General features: G+C 39.9%; 1 protein-coding gene across 1 annotated transcript in view; it reads right to left on the bottom strand.

Annotated features, from left to right (window-relative positions):
• The window catches only part of LOC108134578, a 40,012-nt gene extending 34,444 nt beyond the window's left edge, over window positions 1-5,568 (bottom strand). Inside the window, exon 1 of the mRNA XM_041708775.1 lies at window positions 5,027-5,568. The gene's annotated coding sequence lies outside the window, so the exon portion shown is untranslated. The remainder of the gene's footprint in view (window positions 1-5,026) is intronic.
• Between the last annotated feature and the right edge of the window lie 432 nt (window positions 5,569-6,000).

Consider the following 6,000-nt stretch of genomic DNA (forward strand, 5'->3'; position numbering starts at 1 on the left):
TTTAATGTACCCTTTTATACCATTGCGGATTTTGGCAGAACTCGCTGAATACAGGATGTTGTGGATTAATACAATGAAGGAAACATTTAAGGTCCTATAAAGAATATTTGTTCATGATCAGAACAACTAGTAGACTCGATGTAACTATAACACCAAATTGTGCTGTTTCAACACAAGTGATTTGTGTCACACCCTTTTCAATTTTATTCTAATCGGATGACTATATTTGTATTTAGCTGTCATATATCCCTCCAAATCCAAAACATTTTGTATTCTATAATACCTCATTATATTTTTCTTGTTACAAACGCTGTATGGGAAAAAAGCTATATAGAAGTTTATATATCAATGCAGCTGGCAAAATCAGAAAACTGTATAAAACGTTGAATTTTAAACACGATAAAATAATCATTTTTCGTCAAAAAACTTGTAAACAGCAATATTGGATGTTGAAGGTGCGATCGTCACAATTCATTTACCTCTTTTGGGGGTGTTTTAATTTGAAACCATTCATATGCGCAAATTGTCTATTACAGTGAAAAACGCTTGCAATTTATAACAACATTTTTTTTAAGTGAACACCTTCTTGCTTACGACATTTTATTTATATCAGTGATTTATTTCCCTTTGTAAAAGTTTTTTGCCTTTCATCCCTTTCCAATGCATCAACAAAATTTAGTACTTAACCCAAAAAAACCTTCCCTTAGTAAGCACACATGTTGCCCATTTATTAACCCTCGAAGTTGGTCTGAGCCCCTTAATGATAATTTGCTTGACACCTGACGTGTGGCTCCCGATGAAAATCTCCCGGGAAGCGGACCGAACCATTTACATGGCTGGGCTAATCTAGCCTGCACTTTCAAACTTGGGTCGACTAGAAGGGAACACGCCCAGCATTTGATAGCAGAGGTGTTGACTACCAAGAACAGAACACGTTGCATGTATGACAAAGCTTTGTCAGCGATTCCAAGAGTAGACGTTTACAAATAAGCCTAATTTGGTTGCATATGCGTTCATGGATACTTCCCTTAATACGAGTATTTGGCAACTAAAAACCTAATTACCAAAACAAATCATTTGTATCGCCTCTTTGCCTGTTCTGAGGCTTCCCGCATTTTGGTGGATCTGTGGGTTGGGCTGAGTTTGGATTGAGAATGGGCCTGGATCTAGGGCTGGGCCCGACCCTGAGTCCATTGCAGCCAGAGCAAGGCTAATGACGCTACATTGTTTTGTGATGCGTAAAATTTGGATGACTTCAAGTCCACGATGTATACTTTGGGACGAGCCAACGCCTGCGACTTGCTTCAATGCCTCCGACAAATCGTTATGCATACAGGGCTATCATTCAGTGATCAGACATGAACCTAGGAGCATGCGGGAAGTCGTCGTCAAGTTGATTAGCGGCGATTCACTTCCGCTGCGCATCAGAGGGGCAATTTTGTCTTTCAAACATAACTCTAGTATGCTCCGCAGCGATCGCAATTTTGCGCAGTGAACTGTAACCGAAAGTTAATTAGCTCGACGAAATCCTCGCCGTAAATGTCTCAGCTAGGGGCACGCCCGGGTACATTTACATACAATGTAGAAAAGAGTTCTTCGAGAACGGACAACCATAAGGGGCTAAGATAAGGGTCACCAACAGAAAGGAAGCCAAGCAGGAAATCTTAATGGTTGTGTGGTCGGACTCGAGAAAAGGGTTCGTTTCATCTAGGAGGAAAGTGTGAGAACATTGTCTGAGGCATAGTTACCGGAATGGGAGTGGTGAGCGTGAGTTAATAAGATCTAACCACAAGCTACTGAAGTTCTACCCATCGTCCGCTGTTAGATCTTGCCATATGGCAGCACATTTTTAAGTTTCTTTTAAATTGTTTTCAACAGCTTTCCCCAACTTCTCTTACTTCCAGAGCTGTCCAGTCTTGACAGCTTGAAATATTTGGGATACTTTAACACACTCAACTTTTTCTGAACTAGTTAACTGCCGCAAGTGTGACGAAAAACTGCGGAGGGAAAAACGGCGAAAGCCCCAAGATGTCTTTAAACTCCCTAGACGAGACAAATAATTCTTTTGGCAAGAACAAAGCAAGCGCCAATTTTTTAAATGAGAAATTCTCACCAACATAACAAGTTGCATGAATACTCTCAGTGCTACAGGCAGTACTTGTATGAAGTCTTTTTTACAAGTATTAGACAGCGTAATTATTTCACAAGTTAACAAATAAGTAAAAACTTTGGAAAAATCACAAAGGCAATACACGACCAAAACAAAACTAATAAACGAGCCCATCAGGCAACGAATTGGTGTGTACCTGCTCCTGGAAGAGGTCTACCAGACACCGAAGAAAGTGTGGCACCTTTGCGCCGTCTTTGTTTGAGTATCTTTAGTCTTCTGTGCATCTGTTTTTGGATCTGGTCTGCCTTTTGTTCGCCGCTGGCGAACCAAACAAATAAACTTGGGGCCAAGTTATGACAGTCGACTGCTGTCACCGTCCACCGTCGAGGGCAGCAGGAAACATTATTCTTAGTTAGATGCTAATTAATTAGAAGACGCGGAGGAGTGAGGTTGCCTGGGGACCATTCGGTAGCAGCCATGTGGGCAGCAACACAATATCGTCGGGACAGCAGCAAAAATGCTCGAAACGCACACGAGAAAAGACACTTCTGGAGTATAAATTTTGTTGATTGTTGTATTCGTCAGGCTTTGAAAAATGACCTGGGGGAGGCGATGTGAAAAAATAAGGCTAAATGGGAGTTGAATACGAAAAGAAGACACAAATATAAAGTGTCAAGCGACGGAGCAAGTTTATTTTTTCAAATCAGAAGACAAAACGACAAGTACCAAAACTAATATTTATTCCATTTTTTAAATTCCAAGTAATCGTAAAATATATAAAAAAATGTTTATTAAAATAGTTTTAAGTTTAAGACTGAAATAATCATAGTAATCTAAAATTTATTTGAAAAAACAAAAATTCTTCAAAACTTGTTTTTATTTTAAAACCTTTACATTTCAAAAAATCCAAAAATAAACCCAAAAGCTATGCACTCATTATACATATCCGTAAAAAAAACGTTATTAAAAATTTTTTTTTTTTTTCACAATATTCATTTTTTTAACAACCATTATTTGTATGTCCTCGATGTAAAAGTGCGATAGAAGAATTATCAGAAATGATTTTTTTTTGTGAGCGATATTGATTCGCTCAAAATATCAGCCTTTATATACAGAATAATGGCGAGATTTAAATATGATCAAGTCGATTGAGCCACGGATCACCAAGTTTATGGATCACCAAGTACAGGTACCAAGATCGTGTGCTTAGGAGCCGTAGAATTGAAAATCTGCTGTGATGGTCCGATCGTAACGAGTAACACACCAACCGAAAGGTATCACTAAATGAATAAGAATTGGATACCAAGACTTTAAGAACATTACTTGGTTGAGGAAAAAGAGCGGTGAAAGGGACAAACTAAACATTTTTTTAAGTGGAGTTCTTGAGCTTGGGTTCGTAAAATATAAAATCGTCGCGCTGGATGAATCCGAATAGAAAAATTTAAAGAGTGTATTTATTTAGTCGAATGCTTTTTCATTTTTCGGCACAAAATTTGTTATTATATATTATATTATTTTGCGACTTTTTTACCTCGTTAAGAGCTGTCCCTTTTTAAAAATCGTTTTAAACTCTCAACTGGTAGTGTTGTATCAATATATCTTACCATATAATGATAATAACAGCAATAATAATATAATAAATAAGGGCCTTTGTCTCAATTAAAATTCTTTGAGCTAATAGTCATAACAATATCATAATTAAACTGAAGCAAATCGTGAACTTTTAAACAGAATGTAATATCTATTCCATTATTATGCTTAATGTAGCATACCACTTATAAACCAAAAATTTCCAAAAAATTTATAAAGATTAATACGTTTTACAAATATAGTCAACAAGGTTATTTTTAAGTTTCCACTTGTGCAACTAGATTTTAAGATTTAAAGTAGATGAAATTGTTTATAGCTGCGTCCAAATTTCTTTAGTAAAAAAGGCTTGAGCACCATTTCTATGGCGAAACTTTTTCCAGAGGGGAAATAATAATGGACCACGAAATGTTTATTCAGCGATGCTATAAAAATGATTGCGCCCCAAACGGCGATTCACTCGGATTGAGAGACGCGCCCGCCTGCTGCCAACTTGTTTACACAAGTTTTAATTGGAGTAATTATGATTTTTACACGAAATTAATTATGCATGCGCGATTGCGGGCGCATCTTCGCATCTCGCGACTGAGATAACCGAGCAAACTTAAGTTTCTAAACCATCCTAAGTGGGCACGGCAAATCATTCAAGCTGCACACGGCGAATAAGGGGAAAGCGAGATCTGGGAATTTTAATTGCCAAACAATTTCCACTTAATTACCTCACAGAACAGAGGAAAAATTATGGAATTCGGGGCCAGAGACCCAGCCTCATTGCGTGTCTAGCGAGCTGTGAAGTTGCCAAAGACTCGGGATCGTAATCGTAATCACGAGGTGGATACTTCAAGTAACTGCATCCGCGAGATAACAATCAGTGCAAGTGCCGTCGGAAAATCTTTCTCCGTCCCATACAGTCAAGTCACTCGCTGTTCTTCTTTCGGAATTTACGACCTAGCCGACGATGCCGCCGCTTTTCTTATTTGTAAAATGCGGCAGGTTAGTTTGATTAACCCGAGATGTTGACAGTTTGACTCCTTCTTAATTTGTGTTTGATTAATGATACGAGGGGGACCGCCACCGAATTCAAATGTGAACAACGGGTTTAGGTAATGGATACTAAGATAAACTTGTTTGAAATGATAATCGGCCACATTAATGTCCCTTTTCCTGCTGAGTTTCTCATTCAGTTACCAATAATAATATAATTCTTACTCAATTGGCTAAGATAGGTGACAAGTAAACTAGTTTGTGTTTTTCGTTAATCCGGTTTATGAACATAATTGCCACACATGGAAGTGTTGCAAACTCCTGAAATTTGGCCACCCAACTCACCTATATATTCTAGGTGTTTTGAGTTAGACCTAAGTTGACTTAAGATGTATATTGATTGTATTCCGCTGTCAAAAGAGTGGAGTTCTCAACTTTCGAGCACTGCCAGATAATTGATAATTGATAATGGCAATCCCTGCGCGTCGTTCACTGGGGCACTGAAAGAAATTCTAGCTGCTGGTGTTTCGATATGTCTGAGCACTCCTGGGCATTTTTCAGGTATTTCACACACATTTCACACACTTTGCCGCGCACTTCGCGTGCGGCCGCAGGTGCAAGTGCCGCATCTTGCTGTGGTCGCACTTTATCCAAGTCGAATCTCTGCACTCGCGCACTCCGATTGGCTGTTCCCGACTCGATCCGATATATATATATATATATATATATATATACTCGGTTCGCGACCGCGTTGTTATTGCCACTAGCGCTGACGCTGGCGCTGGGATGGATGTGAATATGGATGAGGCTGAGGGCCCAACGGCAGGGCGACGGACTGCGGGTAGCGGACTGCGGACTGCGACTTCTCGATCTTGTAACGCGCGGAACGAAAGTTGAACGAAGATTGAATCGAGTGGCCGAGCGCGTTACTTGCAGCGCCACGGGTTGTTGCATGTAAGGCTGTGGATTGTAAGAGCGCGCCCAAGAGAGGAGCGTGCTTCGTTGAGTTGAAAACGAAACCGAAACCGAATCCGAAAACGAAACGGAAATGAAACGGAAAACGAGCTCTTGCCGATGGCTCTCTTCTGCGTATTGTGAGCGGTTGGCAAAGGTCCTGCACGCAGTTGAAACGATTAAATCAATTAACACGAGGTCATGATTATGTTTTAGTCTTTTGTCTTGAGATGGCATAGCTCATATACATATTAGCTCGAGGTGCTGCCGTTGGACAGCCATTCGCATGGGAAAGAATTTTCCTGCTCATTAGCGTTGTGCCAATCAGACTCTCCGAGAGCTGCGTTTACCTGCCCAGGCACAGC

Source organism: Drosophila elegans, unplaced genomic scaffold (assembly GCF_018152505.1).
Source record: "Drosophila elegans isolate 14027-0461.03 unplaced genomic scaffold, ASM1815250v1 contig_397, whole genome shotgun sequence".
Lineage (NCBI taxonomy): Eukaryota > Metazoa > Arthropoda > Insecta > Diptera > Drosophilidae > Drosophila > Drosophila elegans.